The sequence below is a fragment of the Periplaneta americana genome, chromosome 1, assembly GCF_040183065.1.
Source record: "Periplaneta americana isolate PAMFEO1 chromosome 1, P.americana_PAMFEO1_priV1, whole genome shotgun sequence".
Taxonomy (NCBI): Eukaryota; Metazoa; Arthropoda; class Insecta; order Blattodea; family Blattidae; genus Periplaneta; species Periplaneta americana.
In genome coordinates, this window is record NC_091117.1 from 203,031,039 (window position 1) to 203,046,096 (window position 15,058).

A 15,058-nucleotide genomic window follows, 5' to 3' on the forward strand; every position below is an offset into this window, starting at 1 on the left:
GTACAATAAAAATTGAAGTAAAAATAAAATGATGTCCCTGTATAATTGGACATCCAGGGCCGTATTCATAGACATTTTTAGCGCGGGCTTTCGGTGGATTATCAGTGTTTTTCGTATTCATAAACCAGTGTTAGCGATAAGATATGATTTGAATTCTGTACTAGTAACCAGTGGATAGCCGGGGCTAGCTTAGTACGCTCGTAGCGCGTGCTGCGAAATGTCTATGAATAGCACCCCCAACTACCTAAATGACAATCACAATGTGAAATAACAATTTAAATACAATCCTCTATGTCAACAGTGTTAAAATGTCGTCGCACGTTAAACAGGGCAAATACCGCTCTGCTCGACAAAATGCCTTTTCATTATGAGCGACATAGTTCCCATTCTAGTTTGAAAACACAGTATTTGCTCTATCACGAGACATAACTCTACTACTGATGCCCACTCAAATGTTATGAAAGACATATTTGTGCTTTCCTAGTAAAGGTAGGCAAGTCGTGGTCACAGTGGAAGGAGTTAAAACACGGACAGAGGGGAGGGAACTGAATGAGGCACTTTTCCCCAAGACTGCTTTAGGTGCATACAAACAATTGTTCTTCCTCGGACACATATCGTTAATTGAGATATACTGCCTGATAACTTATCAGCCTGAAACTCTATCAGAGGGTAAGTAAATGTTAGTAAACAGAAAAATAATCTAATCATTTGATACAGGCACATTGTACGGGCTATTCCATCTCATATCGACCGAAATATAGAGAAAATTGACCTTGCAATTTTTAAATACAATGAAACTTTTTCCGTCCGTTGACAACTGTGATACAATGCTTTGTGCAAAGTTTGAGGCATCAGAACTTCATAGTGTTTAAATGAAAAATATTTAAATGTATCGTATTTTCATAAAATTAGCAACTTTAAACTGTTGTGGCTCCGAAACCCTTTCACCCAATGATCAAAATCATGGTTTATTTTGATGCTGAAAAATTAAAGTTTATATTGACATGTAAACAGTTTTTCTTACTTTTTTTTTATGGAAATGGAAAAATTTAGATTTTTCTTCATTAAGACACCTTTGCCCACGAAAAATATTTTTAAAATATATGATTAGATTTCGCATTGAAAGTACAAATAAACACATATTTTTTTACTGGTGCACCGTTGATAAAGTATTGAAAATATAAAATAAAGAAAATAAATAGTACGCGCGTGAACTAACCAGCTGACTGTGAGGCGGGAGCTAGTCGAGACAACCAAGGCCAGGAGACAAACACGTGATGTTTCGTCTAGTAGCGCATAGCTGGGCTAGCTTTATCACAAGTTTTCATAAACACAGGAGTAAAATGACGCCCAACGCTCGCTTATCTTCAGCTCTCGGCCAGTGCGTGCGGTACTGCGCCGTTCAAGTCTAGGCGTATGAAAATAATTTATTTAATACCCTCGAAACTTATTGCCGAGCCAGTAAGCAAACAATGCCGAATCCCTCTTAATAATGCAAGGTTTTTTTTCTCAATATTTTTTACATTTTTACAAATGGGCAAAAAGCCTAAAAGTAAGTAAAATCAGATTATCTGTCTCTCTATGTACAATAAAAATGACTATTTAACATAACCTACCAAATGTCAGCTTGAAAATAAGCTTCCGTTCAATGTTCTGTAGTAAATGGTTCCAGAGTTCTGAGCGCTGAAAGAGGCTTGTTTTTTCTAAATACCGGTACGCTAAATTTGTCGCTTAATAGTACGAAAACCGTTTGACTTTTGATAGTATATTTTTGAAAATGCACTCTCCTCAGCACCTTGTATAAATAGGGAAAAATTAGAGTATTAAAAATTGCGCGATCGATTTCATATGGAATAGCCCATACGTACTGTTGAAGACTCCAATCTTGGAACTTGCGGGATGAAGTAGCGGAGTGAAGCTGGGAATCAAAAACAACAGATAACGTACTGAGGCCTGTGTATCACCATTGCACGTGTTCAATATTACAAAACGTTCTGAAAACAATTCCACCCATCGTAGACTGGAGCTCGAGGTACTAGTATCTGGTGCAAATAAATTAATTCCGGAATAAGGGACAATCAGTTTTTTGTTATATAGACGAGTCCAGGATGAATAGCAATATGATATTTCGAAAATGTTGGCAAAATGAGAGTGCAAGTGTCCACACGAACTGAGAAGAATTCTGTAGATACATTGAAAATATAGAAAAACAATAGTGTACTGTGAAAAACATAGACTCCAATCACATGTGATTAATAAAATTATTAGGCTTGTAATGTTGGGAACCGATTATACAAGTTGACTGCAGTATGGTACATAGCCGGGGATGTGAGCTAGTACGAGGACATTGACTTGGTTCTGCGATCGATTACACGAATTACAAGGTGCACATAAACAAATTTGAGTCCACACCTGTGGAGTAACGGTCAGTGCGTCTGGCCGCGAAACCAGGTGGCCCGGGTTCGAATCCCGGTTGGGGCAAGTTACCTGGTTGAGGTTTTTTCCGGGGTTTTCCCTCAACCCAATACGAGCAAATGCTGGGTAACTTTCGGTGCTGGACTCCGGACTCATTTCACCGGCATTATCACCTTCATATCATTCAGACGCTAAATAACCTAGATGTTGATACAGCGTCGTAAAACAACCCAATAAAAAAAACAAATTTGGACAGGTCTAAAAGTAAATATACGATACAAATCATTACAAGGATATATTTATACGTACCTTTCGTTATGTGCAGAAGAATTATCATAGAATTATTCGTGGGTTTGAGTTTCCTCCTTTATTTTCTTGTGCTACAATGGCTCTGTATATAAAGTCGCTTGTCACCTCGTATGTTGGTATTACATAATTTACATGTAATGTTCCCGTCATTCACTTCAAAACTCTCACCAAATTCCTCTGCAAAAATATGCGCTGAGAACCTTCAACATTCGGCATTACTATTCAGCAGGTACACTGTTTACGCATGCTACAGTACTGACTGGTGAATGGATAGTCAACTTGAAACCGCCGTACGCACCCTATCGGTCTCCAACATTACAAGCTTATTTCTTTTAAATTTAAGGGGGCAGCAAGACAGTGATAGTGATAGTGATAGTGATAACCAGGCTTCGAGACTTTGGACCCGATACAATAAGTTTACTGTTCATGCACTGTAGGTTGTTGACTCGCTGCAGGTAGGTAGAGATGTGTTGAGGTAACAACGTTGCTATTTAGAGTAGAGTACGGTAGTATGAGGAAACACACACACACATGTGCATTCTGAAAGTAAATATATAGTACCGGTACATTAAACAATGACAATGTGAAAAGAATGTTAAAAGTATTTATTCCCCTGTCTTTTATGAGCATATGTGTTTAATTATACACAGTGTTAATGGTGGAAATAAGCATTTAGCAATTTTAATTTTTTAATTTATCCTATTGGTCGTCTTTAGGAAGTGCAGTTACAGTACCGAATTGCAATGTACCTACTACAAGATACATTCTCATTGTCTCAAACGTAAATCTTTTCCGGTTATCTGCCAAAGTTTGTACTGTGGAAAGTTGCGCTCTACGTCGCATGACGTGATAGGAGCAAAACGAAAGATCCTAACATCATTGACCCACACCTGTGGAGTAACGGTTAGCGCGTCTAGCCGCGAAACCAGGTGGCCCGGGTTCGATTCCCGGTCGGGGCAAGTTACCTGGTTGAGGTTTTTTCCGGGGTTTTCCCTCAACCCAATATGGGCAAATGCTGGGTAACTTTCGGTGTTGGACCCCGGATTCAGTTCACCGGCATTATCACCTTCACCTCATTCAGACGCTAAATAACCTGAGATGTTGATAAAGCGTCGTAAAATAACCTACTAAAAAAATTAAAAAAAAACATCATTGCAGTCTTTAAGAGACAGTCCTTTATTCTCGGGTAACTCTATGTCCACTAATTTGCTGTTTACATTACACAATGTTCCATATCCGTTACTTTTTTACATAAAATTTATTTCCGCTTCTGTTTTACACGGTCAGTAACCGGTGTACTTAATGTCTCATTAATTCTCTGTGTCATTTCCTCAACTAATTTGAGGGCTTCCGGCATCTCTTGCTCTGACTTTTCTAACCGTGTAGTAGTCTCAGACACAGTTTGAAAATGGGTTTGTATGGAAACTAAATTATTCGTCAGAGCCTTCAAATCCAGAGCGTTTTTCTTTGCGTATTCGTTGGCATTCATTCTACAGTAACCCCACCTACTGTACGCTTTACCACTATACTCAGTATGTTGTTATGCGGATTTCCCACTGAACTGCTCTATTGGGTCCGAAGTCTCGAAGCCTGGTGATAACATTAGTAATATTGATGACGGTGATGTAGGAGTAGTGAGAACAGTGACACTGCACCTGAATGTGATGCTGACATGACTTGCACAACAGCTTCCGCTGTGAGGTAGGAACAGAACACAATTTTTAGACATCCGGTAGCAGGCTAGCATTACTAGTTTTTTTTTTTTAAAGATGCGACATGACAGGAGCGTTGCGATCGGAAAAACAACTGAATGCCACATAGCGTGGTAGGCCTGTTGCTCGACCATGGTAACAACGGTTCAGTTGCCAGAGTTACATTTCCCACGTGGCGAGTGCATAATAGCTCTCTTGGCGACACTTATTGTGCACACAATGTTAGCATTGGTACGTTTCGTCTTTGATTCTCTGTCAATTTTTGTATTGCTTTCTTACCTTCGCGTCAATTGTCAATGAATGTTTTAACGTCAGCCATCTTAACGACAATTACTATAGTCCCGTCGCTCTAATTTCCGGCAGCCAATCGCGTTGCAGGTCGGCTACATTTAAACGTGTGCGTCTTGTGATTCGCTGAGGAAGACATTATTCATTTCTTAAGGCTCGATAAATACTTAATATAATCGCCCACCATTTTGGCTCTTTCGTTGGCGTTCTCAGAAAGCACACGAAAACGTTATTTGCCGCTCAATTATTTGCTGAATTACAGTGCGTTTGATTTATTATCATAGGAGCTACGACATGATAATGTTTAACGGTGTGGCAAATAGATTCCTCGTATGGTAGCTCGGCAACGAAAGAACAAAAATGGCGAACGATACTACCTACCTAGACTTCATAGAGCCTTCACTTCCTAAGACGTAAGCAAAGAGGAGGAGTCACGCCGGGAATAAGGGCGTCGCGACTATAGCTTCCATCAGCTGGCAACATGGCACTGTAGTTCCAAGCTCGGCCGCTTAACTGTCATGTCCCATCTTTCAAAAAAATAAGTATAATAGGGGTCGCTATCGCGAACTGTAGGGTCGCGTCGCATTCCTGTCAGGTTCCAAGATTAGAGTTTTGAACAGTAAACTTAACATTATTTTTTTTTACCGCTTCCCTTCCATTATAATTTCTAGAATTTTAAATAGGTTTATGCTCGACCATGCCGAAATGTAGTAATTATACACCTGGTAGTAGCCCTTTAATGCACCTAATGCCAGTGACAAGTCACCTTTGTACCATTATAAAACCGCAAGTATCGATTATTCTCGGATATGCAATCGAAAGACAATTAGCGAAAAGTCACGGAGGCTGGAAATCCAATACTGTCGCAGAAGATTATGTTCTGTTACTATAATAATTAGCGTTAATTGTAAATAATATTCAAATAAATTCAATTTGTCATCTCGTTTTTCAATTCTAAATCAATTTCCAGGTTATATCAGACTAATGTTCATCTTATTCTCTATCAAGGTCAATGACATTCGACCTCGGAAAAAATCAATACTTTCGCGTCTGCGCACATCTCACAATTCAGGTCAGTTCGCACATAACTATAACATGACCTAATTTTGAATAATTTCAAGTTAGAAATATGGTCGAGCATAAAAAGTCGTATGAAACTTGCCTATAATAGTAATTAAGACGCTCGTATGAAAATAATGAAACTCGCTTGCGCTCGTTTCATAAACAAACATACTTGCGTCTTAATTACTACCATTATAGGCATAATGTACTATTATAACTGGCGTATGCACAATGTAAAGAGGTGTGTGTTATTATTTTTTTGTTTTTGTTTGTTTGTTTTTTTTTTAACTTGCAAGCATTAGAATAAAGTCACTGCGATTCACAGAACAACCAATATTTGCGACAATTGCTTCCGTCCGTCAGGCTGGCCAGCTTGGACGAGCCCCAAGCGATACTCATAACGGTAACTTCGTAGCACTTCGTGAATTTCCGTCGGTAGCGAATGCGACATAGCACGCCGCGCACCATGGCAGTTGAGCGGTAAAGTGATTCAAGTTGTGGGGCCCTTGACGCGGACCCAAGCTCACAATATTTAATGTCATACAATCTTTGACGTTTTACTGACACACCGCGTAATGTGACGAAATTTATTGAAATAATTATGAATCCAGTACATTCTACTGAACAACATTTACGTATTTTAAATTCGAGAAAGATTACGGGGGACGAAATATTGGTGGGGCACGGCCCCGGTCCCCTAAGGGCCGGCCACCCCTGCATGTATTCATCGTTAAAATGTGCTTGGTAAAATTCAGTAACTTAGGCCTACATTAAAAGAAAACCACTACCACTTATCCCAGGAACATCGGCGTGCGTTGCTCTCAAATTTTGGAGGGGGCACCCTTTAGCCAGAGAGAGAAAAAATGTTGGATGATATGCCGCTTCATTAAAACGTCCTCCCCCCCCCCCAAAAAAAACTGTCGTTGCAGAAATTTGAGGTTTCTAAAAACACGACCGTTGTGTTTATAAATTAAATTTATTAATGTCTAATGCCCAACTGCAGTTTGTCTATAGTGTAACGTGTTGTTATTCTATTAAATAGTTAATTTTGCTTGCTTTATTTTATAGACTAGGCTACTATAATTTTTTAATATACTTTATGCTCGATCATGCCGAAATGTAATTATACACCTGGTAGCAGCCCTTTAATGGACCTCATTAAAGTACACCTATTCATTAAAGTTCAGGTGTTCCACCAATCAGAAAATACCATTGTGGCAATATGAAAGCTCAAGTATCGATTATTCTCGGATATGCAATCGAAAGACAACTAGCGCGAGATTAGATTAATAATTAGCGTTAATTGTAAATAATATTCAAATAAATTCAATTTGTCATCTCGTTTTTCAATGTTTAATTTCAAGGTTATATCAAGATTAATGTTTGTTTTACTCTTTAGATTATATCAAGGTCAATGTCGACATTTGTTTCTCGGAAAAAATCAATACTTTTCGCGTCTGCGCACATCTCACAATTTAAGAGGTATTGTACAAGGTCAGTTCCGCTCCTCAGTCAGATAAGAATAACATGAATACTTACGAATAATTTCAAGTTATAAATATGGTCGAGCATAAAAAGTCGTATGAAACTTGACTATAATGGTAATTAAGACTCTCGTATGAAAATTATGAAACTCGCTTGCGCTTGTTTCATAAACATACTCGCGTCTTAATTATTACCATTATAGGCTCGTTGCATAATGTATTATTATATAGCCCAACTTACATTATATTTTTCTTTAATTAAATTGTGAATTTCGTTTATTTGGTCAGCATGATAAATTTCTCGGATGTATGTGGCTCGAAAGAAGAAATAAGCAGATATCAAGATTGTTTCTTTTTCCTTTAGTGTCACCTGCATCCAAGAGAAACTTTCTAGTCCCACATTTTATGCCGATGTAGAGGTGGACGATTATCCAACCAGAATGGAGATATCGGGTCTACCGTACGATACTGAACTTTTTTTTTTTTTTGACGTTCTTTTGTTTACTGCTAAGTTGCGTGGCTAACGAGAACTATTTTTTTTGGTCCCGTTGCGATTCGAGAAATCGAGGTACAATACAAGAGAAATGTTTTCTCAGCGATTCAAGTACCCTCGCAGACAGGTTCTATAGAAATCTTACAAGGGTTCGTTGCCATGGTTACACGTAAACAAATCCGCAAATTGAGAAGCTCTGAAAGAGGGATATGTGCAGAACATATCACGACGCAGAACGTAAAAGACAAAAATGAAGTGAAATGAAATAACATATTAAAATACTTGTAAATAAGTGAAGTTTCGCTTAGTAAACAGGTGAAATGCCGCTTTACGAGCTTCACACGAAAAACCGCCACTGCTTGTCAGTGTACATACATGGTGGCTATCTGGAAGGAAAAGGTGTTGATTGTCATTTCTGACGTTTACCTTCAGAGCAATTCTATCAGCGACATATTCTCTCATAAAACTTGCGATGTGTCTCCGATACAGCCTTCTCGATTTTTAAGATGTAGAGTGGTAGCACAGTCTAATACATACTGTGGTGGTAGGTGACAACCAGTTTGCAAATCTGTCTGTATCAGGGACGGCTTTAGAGGCAGTGCCATCGTGCCATGGCACTACCAGAATGCAAGAGAAAAAAGGATAATTCATATTTTCCGTGCAAAACCGAAGAGAAACAAGTTACGCTTGCGCTTGCAAACTCTACCACCAATATTATCGTTGCCGCCAACCACGTTGTAACCAGTGTTTGCAGCATGGATCTGAGCCAGGCACTACGTCCCATAAGAAATATAATGGGATGCGCGCGCAATTTTCGTCTTTTCCAGTCCATTTCAGCATTTAAAATGTGCCAGGCACAGTTTACCGCTTTCGTTTCTAAATGCTTGGGTAGCTATATACAACCCTATTTACTATCTCACTCCCTTACCTCGCACCCGCTTTGTCGGAATAAGTTTCTTACAGGGGAGGATGCAAAAATAAGATAATAAAATCCTTGCCGGTTTTTTTTAAATACTGTGTTTAAGAATGCTTTTATTTCAGTAGGTTTAAGGACTTTACTAATAGACGATAATTATACACAGTATGTAAAGGATGTAAATGATATTTTGTTATTGAAGTGTTGTATCAGTGAAGAATTATGTTGTGTCAGTGAAGTGTTTTCTGTCAGTGAAACATGTTCCTGTCAGGGAAGCTATAACTTATAAGTTTAAACTATAAGCTATAAACTATAAGTTTATAGTGGCAGTGCAAAGTATTTGAACAGTGAAATGTTTTTGAAGTGTTAGTGAAATCAGGATAGAATTAGTGAAATGTGTCGTAGTTTCAGTGCAGTGAGTGAGTGAGTTGACAGCGAAATGAGTGTAATGTGGAAAGGTACTTGTGCAGATATGAACATATCATACTCGTGGGTTTTGGTTCGAACTTAGATTTAAGATACAAATTAGATTTATTTTAAATGTTATTTTAAGTGATAGTGCTTAATTTAATTTATGATATTCCCTATTATTATTATTATTATTATTATTATTATTATTATTATAAATTATTGTTAGTATTAATTATTGGTATTATTATTAAGTGTATTTTTAATTAACAAGTTTATTATTGTCATTATTGAGTGTAATTAGTTACCACTGCCACCGGGTATATACCCATTGCAGTGTGAATAAATACATACATACATATTTCTAACTGTAGTGCGAAACTGTAAACCTGTGAAGTGTTATCGTGTTATGTAAGTTGTGAAGAAATTAATTCAGCTATCACTTTATTAAAATCTCCGCTTTCAATATTAACATATTATGAAAACTAAATTCCTGTTAAATAATTTACTTACACGGCGTTTAAATATTCACCAAAAACAGCAACATGCTAATGTTAACAGATCTGCCAAATTCAACTTGGATGTTTATTAGGCCTATAAAAATTGGTTGTGTGGATGAAATATGGAGACAGGGGCGGACGCAGGATTTTTTTCGCGGAGGGATTTGAGGAGATAGTAAAAATGAAATAATGAGAAATAAGTTTATATACTGACAATATGTTTCCGAGTCACAAACATTTACAAGTTGGCCTGAGTAGCGTAGTCGGTATAGCCTTCTGTGCTCGAAGTTGCGGGTTCTACCCCAACCCAGCTCGATGGCATTTAAGTGTGTTTAAATGCGACAGGCCTCATATCAGTCGATTTACTGGCATGTAAAAGAAGTCCTGAGGGAAAAAATTCCGGCACACCGGCGACGCTGATATAATGTCGGCAATTGCGAGCGTTGTTAAATAAACCATAATTTTTTTTAATTTTAACATTTACAATGACTGCAATACAAAAACAATGACAGAATGACATTTACAGAAGAAGGGGACGAGGCTTCTTAGACATTTCATCCAATACTTCATGAGCTTTTACTTCTACATTTTTATGTATATAAGTTACATCAAGGCCAGTCCATTTAATCTGTCTGCTCCCATCGTGCTCCTCAAGTAATTCTTCAAACACCGCAATGTTGAGAACGACCGTTCTGGTGTTGCTGTAGTTACAGGCAACATGCAGGGAAAAATAATTTCATTGCACCTGTTCAAAGATGATATAAAATCAGTAGATATTAGGTGAAGATTTTTCTGATCAAGGAAATTTCTTCTCCACATCTTCAATTCATTGAAGAAAGACTCTGGTGATGCATCAACATCATTGGGCCACTGATTTACTATAGCCTCAACAGCAGTTTCTAAATCTTCATCTGATGCTTGCAGTATGTTTTTAGGCAGAAAAGTTCGTATGGACTTTAGGATTCCCTTATGATTTAAAAACCTGTCCTTGAGCTGACTAATGAAATAGTCTAAGAAGAGAAGGAAAATTAAAAGCCTAAAATACTCTTCATGACTCTCTGTCTTGAAGTAAGAACGCTGTGTTTGCCTTCCTACAGTTCTTGGAATTTAACACTTTAGCAAAGAGAATTTACTTAGAAACTCTCTAATTCTTATGTACATTCACGAATTAAAATTAATATTATTTTTGTTTCTTGTTTCGCATTTTTCTCAAAATTTCGGGAGGGGATATATCCCCTTAATCTCCCCCCCTTGCATCCGCCCCTGTATGGAGAAGTGTTCTTCTGTTTCCTGTATGTTCTGTTCCGAGGTGAACGTAACTACTCGAAAGGGTCTTACAGATTTACTACACTTAGGGCTAAGGGATAAACTAAAACATAAAAAAAATCAAAGCTTCGTATAACTGCCTTCAGTTTGTCTGTGCTGGTTAAAGAGAATATTGAAATTCAGTTAAACTTACATTACAGACTCGCGAGTGCAAAACACAACGAGCAAGTTGAAGAAACCAGATATGTCCTAAATTTAATAATAAATTGTATAACATTTTAGGCAGCAACAGATTTAGTATTAACAAGGTACGATAAATCCGATAACTTAGAATATAGGGGTGTGTTTCGTGAATTAGTTCACTTCAGTTCTGAGTTAGATAAAGACTTAAATAGTTAAAAGAGCACTTAACCAAGTCAACAGCATTTAAGGGTATTTCTAAAATCATTCAAAACGAGAGTTGCTTGATTGCATGTTGAAAGTGTACCATGTACAAATAAAAAGGAACTAATGATTATAGACTATGTTTCATCATTGTTTACCCCACGACTGATGTTTCAACATCTTCTACAAGCCACCGGCGTAGCTCTGTCGGCTAAGGCGTTTGCCTGCCGATCCGCAGTTACTCTTGGGCGCAGGTTCGAATCCCGCTTGGACTGATTACCTGGTTGGGTTTTTTCCGAGATTTTCCCCAATCATAAGGAAAATGTTAGGTAATCTGTGGCGAATCCTCGGCCTCACATCTCCAAATATCATATCATTATCATCAATTCCATCGACGCTAAATAACCTCGCAGTTGATACAGCGTCGTTAAATAACCAAGTAAATAAATAAATTACGTTATGTTATTGATGGAATGCTTGTCTATTAACTGGCAAGTGTGCATTTTTCGTCTAATTTGCAATGGTAAAGTTTAGCGGTCCCTGCTTAGATAATAATAATAATAATAATAATAATAATGTCATTATTATTACTGTTTATTTTATCCTTATCTCTAGCACTAGGCATTAAGTGTTTGAGCCGCCACTGGTCTGTACTAACCGAGAAGAGTTGAAGCTAGTCTCCAAGACTGGGGCTGATGTTGAAGAGCAGTGGAGTTTTGCAGTACTACCTGAATTGAAATACTACATTAGGCCTATGCAACGAGCCTATAATGGTAGTAATTAAGACGCAAGTATGTTTGTTTATGAAACGAGCGCAAGCGAGTTTCATAATTTTCATACGAGCGTCTTAATTACTACCATTATAGGCAAGTTTCATACGACTTTTTATGCTCGACCATATTTCTAACTTCAAAGTATTGAAAATTAGGTCTTTTTATGGTTATGTGCGAACTGACCTGAATTGTGAGATGTGCGCAGACGCGAAAGTATTGATTTTTTCTGAGGCCGAATGTCATTGACCTTGGCACACAATAAGAATGAACATTAGTCTGATATAACCTGAAAATTGATTCAGAATTGAAAAACGAGATGACAAATTGAATTTATTTGAATATTATTTACAATTAACGCTAATTATTATAGTAACAGAACATAACCTTCTGTGACAGTATTGGATTTCCAGCCTCCGTGACTTTTCGCTAATTGTCTGTCGATTGCATATCCGAGAATAATCGATATAACGGTACAAAGCTGACTTGTCATTGGCTGAAGACCTGTACTTTAATGAGTAGGTGTACTTTAATGGCATGCATTAAAGGACTGCTACCAGGTGTATAATTACTACATTTCGGCATGGTCGAGCATAAAAGTATTTTCATTCCTTCTGTCCAAGTAGCTATCTCTGCAACGGTAAATTACTTGGTTCTGAATACAACGCATCTACGTGCGCAAAGTTTAAAAGTTGCTTTTCCGCGAAAAATAACTGCTCTATTTTGTCTTCCCATGATCAATTGCCAGTTTTGTTCCAGCTTCTGTATCTGAAAGTTCAACGCACGTACTGTACATGTTTGTACATGTGGTCTTGACAGTCTCTGCATAAAATAACATAATAGTTTACTTTAGTGTATTTAGAGTACCGGTACTAGTGATAAGTGCAGATAATGTATTAAATCTACGTCATAGTGTGCATATCAGTGGTGCGGTCAGAATTTGGTTCTGGAAGGAGAAGGTTTGAATTGTTTCTAAAAAACTTACTATAGCTTAGTACATACTATAAGAAAACTTTAATGTTTCTTACAGTTTAAATGAAACAACATATAGTATATGTAATTAACATTGTTTAACCTGTATTTCGTTTTTCTCAATTGGGATTACTGAATAACATCCAATTTCTTGCAGAATCAGTATTCATCTGTTTCAACCTCACAATGTCTGAATAAGTGTACAGTTATTAACATTTTATGAGCGAATTTGAGAGATATAGCCCTATTATTTACATTTTTATTTTATTCACGAAATAGTCCTAATAAATGTCACTCGAGGTCTGAGTTCGCTCGTGGATTTATCTGAGAATCTCAGACCTCTTGCGACATTACTATAGATAAATTACCTGATTGACTAGTTTCGACGTGGTTTGCGTCATCCTTTGACTCCTGAATTGTAATTTACTATCAAAATTTACAATATTAACCTAGTGAAGTAGTTATTACTTGTTCAATAACGTTCATCAGTGGTTGTATAGAAGTGTTCAAATAGTGTATCCAAGAATGAAAAATTAATTTTAAATAAACTTCAAAATTTTACATTCTAGACAATCGCTTAATGGGATTCTAACCCTGTAACCGTGATTGTTGCTAGAAATGAAGACTCAGCACGAGTACTGGTTGAACTTGCCATAACTAGATTCAACGAAATTGGTCTCAGCATAAACATAGATAAATGCAAATGCATTTCTGTAACCAAAGGTTCTCTTAATTACAAATCACTTGACTTAATTTCTGGCCAAATAATTCCGTCAATTGTCCCTGACGAAAATATCAAATATCTCGGTGTAAGTTACCACACTTCTACTGTATTTGATGCAGTCAAGTGTATGGAAAAGTTAAAGAACAAACTAGATATCCTTGCATCAACTCCTCTATTACATCATCATCAGAAATATTCTGTGTTATGCAGCTACATCTGCCCTATTTTGATTTATCAGTTTCAGACAACTCCACTGAATAAAATACCAGCCAAATTTCTTTCTGATGCCGATGTTCTCATTAAAACCACATTGAAGGAAATACTCAGCTTCCCACCGACATACCAGACAACATGCTTTACGCTGACAGAAAATACAAGGGTTTGGGACTATTTAAATCTAGCTGGGAAGCTTTTTTGCAGCATATCAATGCATGTCAGAGCTCACAACGATCCCAAAATATCCATGTAAACGCTTGTCGCAACTTGTCTAATGAAATTGGGGTTTGTTTAAATAAACTTGGACTTCAAAACATCTCTTCTGATTCACTTCAAGTGAAAAAACTGAGACGAGCTCAGGGAGCGAGCATTTCAATCTTGGTGCTCTTTAAATCAGAAAGGGAAAGGCGTCATCCTTTATAAGGAGTTCACTCCCGCCAGTAAATGGATCCGATAACCTGATCGCCTCACTAGCAGTGAATGGAGACAAGCTCTTAAAATGACAGCTAATGTTTGTCCGCTGCGTGCTATACCAGGAAGGTCCCGAGACGGAAACCACTGTCGTCATTGCGTCAGTGAGATTGAAACTCTTGGCCACGTTTGGGTGCCTGTCCTTTCAGCGAGACACTGCGGAACTCTAGAAATCACAAGTCTTGAGGAAGAAAGGTCTCACTGTGCACGAAGAAGTCCATGGCATCTCTCAAGAGGGATCCTGTCGGCGAATTGACATGCTTGGCATTCCACCAGGCTCTACATCCGCCTACATTATCGACCCGACAGTCAGGTTCGAGGCACAGGAACAACAGCCCGCTGACGTCCACGCAGAAAAATGCAGAATTTATGAGCCCACAGTTCCATTCTATTTGGAGAAATATCACCTCACCTCCCTTGAAGTAGTTGGGCTAATGGTTGGCGCTAGGGGCACAATACCTCGCCTCTTTGCCAGTTTCTGCAAGAAGTTCCAGCTCAACAACGACTTCATTCGTGATGTTTCCCTTGCCGCTATCAGAGGATCGCTTGCCATTTTAAAATACCATCTGTACTTTGTTTCCTAAAAAGGGATACTTTTCCTCGAATGTCTAATCTGTTTGTTTACTATGTTTAGGCCTGTTATATGCAAGCTATTATCTTTCCTGTAC

General features: G+C 37.8%; 1 protein-coding gene across 6 annotated transcripts in view; it reads left to right on the plus strand.

Annotated features, from left to right (window-relative positions):
• LOC138706470 (putative leucine-rich repeat-containing protein DDB_G0290503) overlaps positions 1–15,058 on the plus strand; it is a 57,371-nt gene that overhangs the window by 13,102 nt on the left and 29,211 nt on the right. The window lies entirely within an intron of this gene.